The following is a 12618-nucleotide window of genomic DNA, read 5'->3' on the forward strand; positions in this document are numbered from 1 at the left end:
CGCCCTCGCCCGCGAGCCCACGATTGGCCCCGCCTCCGCGCTCACTGCGCAGTCTCGGCGGAGGAGTCCCGACGAAAGCTACCGCACAGCTCCGGTTCTGTGACTTTTCGCTCTCCCAGGCCTTTTAAGGAGCTGCACTTCCTCAAATAACCAGAGCTTTAAAACTAAAAACCTTAAATATACGTCCTAACAGGAGACTAGAGCAGTCACTCGTTTCGGTAACCTACAGACCGCTGTGCTTCTGGTTCATTGCCATTAATTACCATTATCATAATTCTTGATCACTTCATTTATTTTAGATGATACCTCCAATGGCATAACTTCTCATGGTCTTCTCCACTAGGGACCACCCTTGCCTCAGCTTTTCATTTCCCTGCTCATACTTTTGTTCTTATTTCCAATAACTGTAGTTCAGTTCAGTTCAGTCGTTCAGTCGTGTCCTACTTTGGCGACCCCATGGACTGCAGCACGCCAGGCTTCCCTGTCCATCACCAACTCCCGGAGTTTACTCAGACTCATGCCCTTTGAGTTGAAGATCCCATCCAGCCATCTCATCCTCCCGCCTTTTCCTCCCGCCTTCTCCTCCCGCCTTCAATCTTTCCCAGCATCAGGGTTCCTTCCAATGAGTCAGTGCTTCTCATCAGGTGGCCATTGTATTGGCGTTTCAGCTTTAACATCAGTCCTTCCAATGACTATTCAGGACTGATTTCCTTTAGGATGGACTGGTTGGATCTCCTTGAAGTCCAAGGGACTCTGAAGAGTCTTCTCCAACACCACAGTTCAAAAGCATCAATTCTTCAGTGCTCAGCTTTCTTTAGTCCAGCTCTCATATCCATACATGACTACTGGAAAAACTATAGCTTTGACTAGATGGACCTTTGTTAGCAAAGTAATGTCTCTACTTTTTTTTTTTTCCTACTTTTTAATATGCTGTCTAGGTTGGTCATAACTTTTCTTCCAAGGAGCAAGTGTCTTATAATTTCATGGCTACAGTCACCATCTGCAGTGATTTTGGAGCCCAAGAAAAGAAAGCCTGTGACTGTTTCCATTGCTTTCCATCTATTTGCCATGAAGTGATGGGACTAGATGCCATGATCTTAGTTTTCTGAATGTTGAGTTTTAAGCCAACTTTTTCACTCTCCACTTTCACTTTCATCAAGAGGCTCTTTAGTTCTTTGCTTTCTGCAATAAGGCTGGTGTCATCTGCATATCTGAGGTTATTGATATTTCTCCCTGAAATCTTGATTCCAGCTTGTGCTGAAATCTATTAATATAATCTCAATTTTAATCATCAACTCTCCCACATCAACCACCTTCCTTTCTAGCTCACTTCTAATACCCAGCTCCAAAATTGATCAAGTCTACCAAGACTCAGAATCCGCTGTCCTAATACATTTTTCACTGTTCTTCACACTATCCTGTATCCTCATTTCTTTTCATGAACAGCTTAGCTTCTACGTCCGTTATGAAAATCTTTCCTAGGTATTCACCTTCATTTCTCTAATTCTTTCTGTTCCCTATACTCACCTGAGGAAACTTTAATCCTAAACCTGCAGCAAAATGGGATAGAGTGGAGAAAAATCTGAAATCCTACTGACTGACCTCCACCTACAATTCGATATCATTGTCAAATAAGCCCTTAATTCTTGACTCTCCTACTACATTTCTCCAGTTCCATCACTCCCCCTCCCCACTGGGTGACTATGTCAAAAATCTCTCTTCAAACTTCCAAAGCTTCTCACTTACCTGATGATTTCATTTCCAATTTACTGTGAAGATGAAGCAAGCAAAAAACAATTCTCTAGGTTCCCACCACCGCCATGACCTCCAACCTACCTATACCTCTGCTATGCTCCTGACTGTGCTGTTATACTCTGCCTTCCTTTGCTTACTAAAAGGAACTATTTACCTTTTAGCTAAGGTCAAACCCTCCTCAATTCTTCTCACACTATCTGTGCAAAAAGACTTGTTTTCTCCCCCCAATTAGCCATAAACCTATATTTTTATAAAATATGATAAAAATTAATTAATATAAAAATTAAAATTTAAAAACAGACATATAAAAATGCAAGCCCAGATATAGTTTTTTTAACCCTCCCAACCACTCTTAAGTATAGAGTTCAGTGGCATTAAATCCCTTCACATTACTGTTCTACCATAACCATCATCCAGCTCCAGAGTTCTTGTCATCCTGTAAAACCAAAACTCTGTACTCTTTAAACAATAACTCTTCATTTCCTCCTCACCTCAGATCATAACAACCACCATGTTACTTTCTGTCTACGAATTTGACCACTCCAGGTCAGATTTTTTTTGTTGCTGTTATTAGATCCAATAGACATGAAATGTTTCTGTCAAATTGTTATAAAAGTTTCTAAATATGTACTCTCAATTTCTGTCACAAACTGGTGACAAACTTTTGTGGGCCATCACTAGTACACAGATCACACTTTGAGTGGGACAGTGCTACTGTGCTACTGTTTCACTTTCTTTAAGTCATCTATCCAGCAGTTCTCCTCATCTACATCATGGTTTTTCTTTCCCATTGACATACCAAAATAAATTTATTTCTTCCATCTTGAAACAAAACAAAAACCCTCTTGACTGGGCTTGACCCCCCAACTATTACCCCATTTCTCTGCTCTTTTTCACAGCAAAATGTCTCATAAAGGTGGCCAGTACTATACTGTCTTCACTTCCTTTCTCCCATCTCCTACGGGACTCTGTCCAGTTGAGCTTTCACCTCCACCACTCCGCTGAAATGCTCTTGTCAAGAGACACCCGTGACATCCATTTACTCACAAAAATCAATGGTCATTGTTACTTGACATACCAAGAGCAGTAGACTTAGCTAATCAATTCCTCCTCCTTGCCCACATGACACTCCATTCCCTTGGCTCTTCTTCTGCCTTACTGGCTGCTCTTCATCTCTCCACGTTTCTCTGACCTCTAAATACTGCAGTGCCCCAGGGCTCAATACTTTGACCTCTTGCCTTTTCCATTTATAAACACTCCTTGATAATCTTATCCTATCACATTTTTTAAAAATACAATCTAAGTAGTGATAATCCCCCAAAGGACACCTCCATTTCCAGACCTCTTTTCTGAATTTCAGACTTATATGTCCAATTGCCAACTTGTAAACATCCCCCTTTGTATGTCTAATAGATTTTTATTATTCCTAGTAGCCATTCAGTATGGTTCTTCTGAAGTCTACTGGCCATGCATAAACCAACAAACAGAAAAGGGAGGGACTTCCGAGGTGGTGTAGTGGATAAGACTCCAAGCTCCCAGTGTAGGGGACCTGGATTCGATACCTGGTCAAGGAACTAGATCCCACATGCTGAAACTAAGACCCAAAGCAGCCAAGTAAATAAATAAATATTTCAAAAAAGAAATAAGGCCACTAGTATTAGCTTAGACCAATAATGATTTATTGTCTGTATTTGATCTGAGGATCACCTTCCCTGAGGACCCAATTTTAAATATATTTAAAATATATCAATGATTTTAAAAAGGAAAGAAAAGAAACCAATGGTAGTGGTGGAAAATCACCATAAAAAAATCAGGACTCTGCCATCAACGAAGAGTGGAGCCACAATTGACCTCTATTCAATGAAATAGAACAGAAAGTCCAAAAGTACATCCAAATATACTTGATAATTTTGTATGATAAAGGTAAAATTTCAAGTCAGTAAAAAAAAAAAAAAAAGTGGCACTATTTTTGGTGTTAGAATAAATGGACAGCCATTTAGAAAAATTTAACTTGGATCTACACCTCACTATTCAGGAGAAATTTAAAATATATCAACGATTTTAAAAAGGAAAGAAAAGAAACCAAAATGTTTTTGAAGGGACCATGGCAGTTTTTATAATCTCAAAGTAAGGAATATCTTTTAAAGTATAAAACAAAATGTAGATGCTATAAAAGATGGATAAATACAACTATGTGGAAATAAAAATTATCTGTACTGCAAAACCACCATAAGAAGAGTGAGATGAAAATGGCTATATATATATATATATACATATATGTATGTATGTATTTGCAGTTTGTATCATAAGAAAATGGGTGATTGTCATATTTATATAAAAAGATTAAATCTATAAGAACCAAAATGCAAGAGGAAAAAGTGCAAAGAAGTGAACTAATAGTCACAGAAAAAGAAATATTAATAGCAATGGCTCTTAAATGCTCACTGTTGCCCAGAACAAGAGAAATGCAAATTAGAATTTTTTTTGGAATATTATTTTTTACCTATCAGATTGACAAGGATCTATAAGACTCATAAGACTGTGTGGTGGTGGTAGTGGTGGTTTTAACAGGTACTCTTATATTTTGTTGGTGGGAATGTAAATTCAAACAACTTTCACAGAGGACAGTTCAGTAGTGGTATTTTTAAAAAGTATTTATGTATTTGTTTGGTGACTCCAGGTCTCACTTGCAGATGCAGAATCTTTAGTTGCAGCGTGTGGAACCCAGTTCCCTCAACCAGGGGTCGAACCAGTGCCCCCTGAATTGGGAGCATGTTAGCCATTGGTCCACCAGGAAAGTCCCTTGGTGACGGTATTTATCAAATTTTTAAATTACTATTCCCTTGGACCCAGCAATTCTACCTCTAAAAAAATTGTTCAGAATGTTTAAGTCACAAGGACTTTTTTATTATTAATTTTTAAAAATTTTTAGTTATTTATTTCTGGTGACATGGCATACAGGGTCTTACTTCCCCCACCAGGGATCCAACCTGTGACCCCCGCAGTGGAAATGCAGAGTCCTAATCACTGGTGCGTGCGTGTGTGCTCAGTCGATACGGTAGTGTCTGCCTCTTTGCGACCCAGTGGACCATAGCCCTTCAGGCTCCTCTGTCCATGGGATTCTCCAGGCAAAAATATGGAGTTCCATGCCTTCCTCCAGGGGATCTTCCCCACCCAGGGATCAAACCCATGTCTCCTGCATTGCAGGCAGATTCTTTACTGTTGAGCCACTGGGAAAGTCCCCTAATTAGTGGACTGCCAGGGAATTTCTTCTACTTTTAAAAATTTAATCTATGCATACACTCAAGCATGTGTACAAATTTTGTTTGTAATAGCAGAAGTGTGGAAACAAATGTTTATTCATAAACATTAATACACAGTTTATTAATACACCGGTTAAACACAGTAGTAGTATATTCCTACCAAGTTTACCAGGCAGCCATAAAAAAGAATAAGAGAGTTCTTCAAATAATCTTCAAGATCTACTGTTAAGTGAAAAAGCAAGGTGCTAAAAATGTATATTGCATACTAGTGTTGCTGTAAGAAGTGAGGGTAGTAATATGTATTCATGAGTGCTTATATTTGCAGAAAATATCCCTGGAAGAATTTAACAGAAATAGACATCATTGATTGTCTGATTGCTGCTAGGGAAAACAACTAGATGGCAGGAGACAGGTAGAAGACTCTTCACAGACTAGCCTTTTGACTTTTTAATCATAAAGATGTGTTACCTTTTCTAAAAGTAAGTAAATAAAACTGATTTAGAGCTGTTTATTCATTTTACAATTAAAACTATTTTTTCCACAAGTAATGACTTTATAATGTCCCTGTTATAAGAGATTCTGTATACTCTTATTATTGTTGACTTAATCAGAACTAGATTAATAGTTACTCATCATGTTTGGTGAATATAATCAACCTCCTTTGGCAAATAGAGTTTATGACTTAAAGTGAACAAATATAATACTTTACAACAAACATAGTTTCCTATGGCAACTCATAATCTCAGGATGATAAAGAGTAATTTATAGAGTTTTTGGAACTATGAAAATAAACCTTTTGATGTTATTGGGAAAGTGGGCTCCTTTTATAAACACAGAAATTCAACTTCATGAGAAAAGATTCAGACTAACTGAATTCAACTTAAATTTAACTTAAATTCAATGATAAATGGCATATAAGTATACACTATTCTAAAAAAAAAAAGTATACACTATTCTTTCCTCTTATCTATGTAAACAGAAGTTAATGGTTAATTCAGTGAGTGCATCATCCTCTCAAAAACACTTGTATCCTTTAAAAATTCCTGCTATTGAAGCTTGTGGCCTTTGGTCTGTAGCTATAATCAAGGTTGAATCGAAGGTTTTCAAGGTTTATGATATTTTATTTCTCTAGAAAATCAATTGTTTACAGAATTTGGAAGATTCTCTTATTCTTAAATAGCTATTATTATTATTATTATTATTATGAGGAGAATATCGATTTGTTCCATTTTGCTCTAGAAGGATAAGCTGGAGGCAAAGAGAGAATAGGAAACTTTTGCAAGGTAGAGTTTTAGCTCAAAAAAGAAGAGAACATTCTAAGAGCAAAAACTATCTCACATGGAATGGGCCATGTATTTGTGACATAGTAAACTCTTGGTCACCAAAGAAAGGGGCTGATAGACAAAATGTTGGGATATAATAGATGGGAGTTCTAATAATGAGTTTTAAAACAAATTTTAATGATTGTTCAATTTTCTCCTAATTTTGAAAGTCAGCAGTTCAAGAAAGTTAAATGGGAAAAGACAAAAGCAAAGGAATAAGAATGTCAATACAACTCACTTATTTTTCTAAGGCAAGATTTCGTGTTATTTTTTACTAGTCAGTGCCCTGAAGCCTTAAGGGAGGGGACCATTCTAAAGGTCTATTGTCTTTTGTACTACTCTGTCGGATAATGAAAAAGACTCCCAGTTAGAAATAAGCACAAAGTCCTCCTTACCAATTTAATATGAGAGAAAACAAACTTAGTATGATGAAATTTCAGCTGGTTTCTCTTGAGCATGAGGTGCCGAGCTCCATTCCAACTACTCATCAGAACCCAAGACTTAGAGCAGAAGTTTCCGATAAGCATTCTCTATTAAGAGAAGTCCACCCTAGTCACTGGGTTGGCTGCTCTGCGTAGAGCCAGGCAGTATCAAAGGGACTTTTTTTTTTTCAGGCTGAAAGTAGCAATCCAAATATTAACTCTAGCAATCTCTTACAAAGTCACAGCAGTGTTTTAGAAAGCAGTTTATCAGCAAGCTTCACATTCAAGCCTCCCAACAATCCCCTGCGGCTGACAAAAAAGGTGACTATTCCATTTAATAGATGAGAAAACACAGCCTCAGAGATAGGAAACCCCTCAAGTCAGTCGTGTAAGAACTAATGCTGACCCCACAATCAATTCCACTACCTCATTGCCTTGGAGAGAATTGGAATTTCTCTCTAGGATAGGAAGGACCTGGTGAACAGGAGGTCTTTCTAATGTGAAATTGTTTTTTCACTATAACCCATTGTAAACATTAGTGTCTATCAGAATCAACTGGAGCATCTTTTAAAGCAGATTGCTAGGTGTCTCCCCCAGAATTTCTGATCCATTAGGTCTGGGTGAGGGCTCAAGATTTTGTGCCATTAGCATGTTCCCAGGAGATGCTGATGATACTAGTCTAGGAAGGCACTGGGAAAATTACTTTCTCACTCTATCCTTGCTTCATAGTGTGTGTGTACGTATGAAGTCGCTTCAGTAGTGTCCAACTTTTTGGGACCCTATGGACTGTAGCCCACCAGGCTCCTCTGTCCATGGGATTCTCCAGGCAAGAATACTAGAGTAGGTTGCCATTTCCTCCTCCAGGGGATCTTCTCCACCCAGGGATCAAAACTGCATCACCTGTGTTTCCTGCATTGCAGGTGGATTCTTTACTGCTGAGCCACCAGGGAAGTCTCTCCTTCCTAGTATCTTCTGTAAGATGCTAGAAGGCAAATAAGAGTGATTTGAGTAGAAAAACAGCAGGATTTTATAGCTCTCTGCACTGCTGAAACACAAGTATACCTCAGGATGAGACTGAGGAGCACTGCGCCAGGAGTCAGAAGGGCTGCTTTCCAGACACTGGGGAGGTGGGATTTGATACTTTTAAGGAACCTTGGAACCCTGAGATACTGAGGCCTTGGGCAAATCTCTCTCTCTGGGGTTAGGGATCTAGATGGTTAGGGATCTAGGTTAGATGATCTGTGATCATCTATAAAATGTCCTAAGGGTTAAATGGCCTGGAAGGGTGGCCCCCAAGTCCCCTCTACCAGTTCTAACATTGTAGCTCAGAACTTACCTAGCAAGGTGATATTTAATGGGCCAGGACACTCTGAAAAATTAGAGTGTATTAATATATGAGAAATCCTCTTTACATGGTGGCTCTAAGCACTTGTGGGGAAATTGGTGAGAACTTCTGACTGTGGAATCAGAAATACATCTCCAGAGAAGAGAAATGTGGATTAAAAACCAGTTAAGTATCCTCTTGTCTTGTCTTAATTAAAAAGGAACAATGCACAGAGAGTTTCGTTCAACTGTTTAGGATTGGTATCGCCCCCTCTTCGTTACTCTCACCAACTAAACACATTCATAGAAAGCCTTGACACCTGACTCAGTCCTCAGTCCTCATTCTATTGCAGTAATTGTCCAAATGTGGTCCCCAGACCACCAGTATTAGCCTCATCTGGGAACTTATTATAAATGCAAATTCTTGGGCCATCAAGACAAACTAAATCAGAAATTCTGGATATGGGGCCCAGAAATCTATGTTTTATCAAGGCTGCCAACTTATTCTGATCCACACTAAAGTTAAAGAGCCACTGCTGATGCTGCTAAGTCGCTTCAGTCATGTCCGACTCTGTGCGACCCCAGAGAAGGCAGCCCACCAGGTGGGATTCTCCAGGCAAGAACACCGGAGTGGGTTGCCATTTCTTTTTCCAATACATGAAAGTGAAAAGTGAAAGTGAAGTCACTCAGTCGTGTCTGACTCGTAGCGACCCCATGGACTGCAGCCTACCAGGCTCCTCCGTCCATGGGATTTTCCAGGCAAGAGGACTGGAGTGGGTTGCCATTGCCTTCTCCAAAAGAGCCACTAGGCTGGTGCAATCCTACAGTAACTTGGATGACTTCAACATTCACCTTAGTGACCCATCCTGCCCTCTGGCCTCTCTATTCCTTGACTTCCTCAGTTCTAATGACTCCCCTTTCCACATCAGTCATTAGACTGACTGCACCCTGCACCCTATGGCTGCACCCTGAACCTTGTCAAACTCAAAATTCCTTCATATGTGAAGTCTAAAAACATCCTGTCCATGCATCACAATCTCTTTATCTTTGTATTCTCTATGCTTTTCTTGAATGGTGACAAACTCTCCAATGGCTTCATGCAGGCAAGGAGAGAGGCCAGCCCTCTATTCTGATGAGTCCAAAATTTTTATTCTAAATCTTCCTCCCAAGCTCCAGGCCTCTACATCTAATGGCAAATACAGACTCCACTTGGATATCCCACTAATATCTCATAACCTCAGGCTCAAAAAGTAACTCCCTATCTTTCCTAAAAACTTATTTCCCTTTTTGTGTTCTCTATCTCAGGAGCAGATGCCCAAAAATGAGTTTATTTTTAAAGATCTGGACAAATATATAATTAGATGTATGAAGTTTCACTGCCCTAAAAATCCTCTGTGCTCTATTTATCCCTCTCTCTCTCTAACCCTGACAACCACTTATCTTTCTACGGTCTCCACAGTTTTGCCTTTTCCAGAATGTTGTATAGTTAGAATCATATGGCATATGTAGGCTTTTTAGGTTGGTTTCTTTTACTTGATGAAAGTGCTAAGTATTACATTTCCTCCATGTCTTTTTGTGACTTACTGACTCATTTCTTTTAGTGCTAAATAATGTTCCATTATCTGAAGGTACCACAAGACTAGAGTTTTGAATGTTAAGCAACCTGGTGATCCTAAGGTAAAGCTAATTCTAGACTTTATCCTTTGGAACCCATTAGAAGAATTTTGATACACTATGGCCCTCCTTATACATTTTTAATTTGACATCTACATTTTTATTATCAGTTTAATCATTGCTTACTGAACACTCTTGCTTTGCTGTCATCAGAAGTCCAGAACATTCAAATTATCCTTTCAGTGATGGTCCAGATATTTTTAGCCCAGGGCAGTACTTTCATTGGGATTTCCCTGTTAGCTCAGTTGGTAAAAAAATCCACCTGCAATGCAGAAGACCCCAGTTCAATTCCTGGGTCAGGAAGATCCACTGGAGAAGGGATAGGCTATCCACTCCAGTATTCTTAGGCTTCCCTTGTGGCTCAGCTGGTAAAGAATCTGCTTGCAATGCGGGAGACCTGAGTTGGAAAGATCTCTTGGAGAAGGGAAAGGCTACCCACTCCAGTATTCTGGCCTGGAAAATTTCATGGACCATATAGCCCTTGGGGTCACAAAGAGTCGAACATGACTGAGTGACTTTCACTTCACTTCAATACTTTCATAGTGATAGTCAAGATTCATTAGTGGCATATCTTTCCTTTGAAGATGAGAGAAAAGTTACTGTGAAAGAGGAGAAATAAAAAGCACATTATCAGGCAGATTAGTTTTAGAAAAGAATGGACACATAAAAGTTAGAGATATGGAAATTATTTATGCCTGTGTGGCCCCCGGAAATTCTTCATGAACTTCCAAGGGTGTGGATTCCCCTGTTTGAAGTCTGCTGCTTAGGCCATTTCAGTAACCTCACTTGTCACTCTGCCACCAGGCTCTATACATATATATAATTCACATGTCATAAAGCTTACACTTTTTTAATACAAGTCAGTGGTTTTTAGTATACTCAAAATCTTGTACCACCATCACCACTAATTCCAGAGACCTGTACTCAATAGGAGGGCTTCCAGGATGGCACTACTGATAAAGAATCCTCCTGCCAATTCAGGAGATGTAAGAGACGCAGGTTAGATCCCTGGGTTGGGAAGATCCCCTGGAGGAGGGCATGGCACCCCACTCCAGCATGGCTGTCTGGAGAACCCCGTGGACAGAGGAACCTGGCAGGCTATATAGTCCATAGGGTCGCAAAGAGTCGGACACAACTGAAGCGACACATAAAGGTGTACTCAATAGCAGTCACTCCTCATTCCTTCCTACCCCCAGCCCCTGGCAACCACTAATCTATATCTCTATGAACTTGGCTATTCTGGACATTTCACATAAATGGAATTATATGCTATGTGGCCCTTTGTGTTTGGCTTTTCCCTCTTAGCATTATGTTTTCAAGGCTTATCTATGTTGTAGCATGTATCAGGACTTTATACCCTTTTATGGCTGAACAATATTCCATTATGTATTCCATATGGATGTACCATATCCTGTTTATTCATCAGCTGATGAATATTTGGATTGTTTCCATTTTTTGGCTATTATGAATAATGCTGCTATAAAACTGCATGTAAATGTTTTTATGTGAATGTATGTCTTCATTTCTCTTGAGTATATAACTAGAAGTAGAATTACTGGGTCATATGGAACTCTACATTTAACTTTTGATGACATGCCAAACTGTTTTCCAAAGCAGCTGCACCATTTTAAAATCCTACCAGCAATGTACAAGGGTTCCAAATTCTCCACATCCTTGTCAACACTTGTTGTTGTTCATCTTTTTTTTATTATGGGCACCCCAGTGGGTGTGAGATGATATCCATTATGGCTTTAATTTGCATTTCTCTAATGACTAATGATACTGAGTATCTTTTCATGTGCTTAAAAGCTATCTCTAGTCTTAAACCTCTAATTTAACCCACCTTTGCTACCAAGATTATCTTTTAAACCATATTATATTTTTGTTTGGGACTTGAGTTAATGGCTCTACATCACCTGTAAGATTAGGGCCAAACCCTTTAATTTGACAACTGAGGCATTTCCCCGTCTAGCCTCTGCCTCTGGCATTACCATTCCATGACTCCAGCTCTGCTCTAGCCATAGTGAACTACAGTTCTGTGGTTCTTGGAATATACAGGGCTATTTCAAGCCCCCATTCATTTGTTCATAGCATCCCCTTTACCAAGAAACCCCTTCTTGATGTCTTCAAATGTCTCACTTGCCCTTTGATACTAGACTTCATGTGTCTCCTTCTCTTGAAAGGTCTTCCCTGATCACTCTGTCCGTAATTAAGTTAGATGTCCTTTATGAGCTTCCCTCCAGTATAACAGTGTTATGTTGAGATGATCTCTTTTGTTTGTCTCCCCAATTTAGTTGTGAGTTCCTTGAGAGCATTGACTGGATTCAATTTGTCTCTGTCTTCAGGGCCTGACTGGAGGAATTAATTTCATGAGATCTTCAAGCCCCTCAAAAGTTCTCTGGCTGAAGTGCTAAGAACTTGTTTCAGTTCCTCAGGAGAAGGTAAAGCCAGCCTACCTTTAGGGCATCTTAAAATAGCCCAGATTGTTCAAGCAGAAAACAGTCTTCCAGTCACAGGAGTATGTAATAGTTTAAAGATAAGACATTTTTAGTGCTCGCTTCGGCAGCACATATACTAAAATTGGAACGATACAGAGAAGATTAGCATGGCCCCTGCGCAAGGATGACACGCAAATTCGTGAAGCGTTCCATATTTTTAGCAATCCCACTTCTGGGCATATACACTGAGGAAACCAGATCTGAAAGAGACACGTGCACCCCAATGTTCATCGCAGCACTGTTTATAATAGCCAGGACATGGAAGCAACCTAGATGCCCATCAGCAGATGAATGGATAAGGAAACTGTGGTACATATACACCATGGAATATTACTCAGCCGTCAAAAAGAATTCATTTGAA

At 39.5% G+C, this 12618-nt stretch overlaps 1 non-coding gene across 1 annotated transcript; it reads left to right on the plus strand.

Moving 5' to 3' along the window:
• Positions 1 to 12309: 12309 nt before the first annotated feature.
• Positions 12310 to 12416, plus strand: LOC122678423. The gene has a single exon (XR_006336098.1). It is a non-coding gene; the product is annotated as a U6 spliceosomal RNA (small nuclear RNA).
• The last annotated feature ends 202 nt before the right edge of the window (positions 12417 to 12618 follow it).

The sequence above is a fragment of the Cervus elaphus genome, chromosome 20 (assembly GCF_910594005.1).
Source record: "Cervus elaphus chromosome 20, mCerEla1.1, whole genome shotgun sequence".
Lineage (NCBI taxonomy): Eukaryota > Metazoa > Chordata > Mammalia > Artiodactyla > Cervidae > Cervus > Cervus elaphus.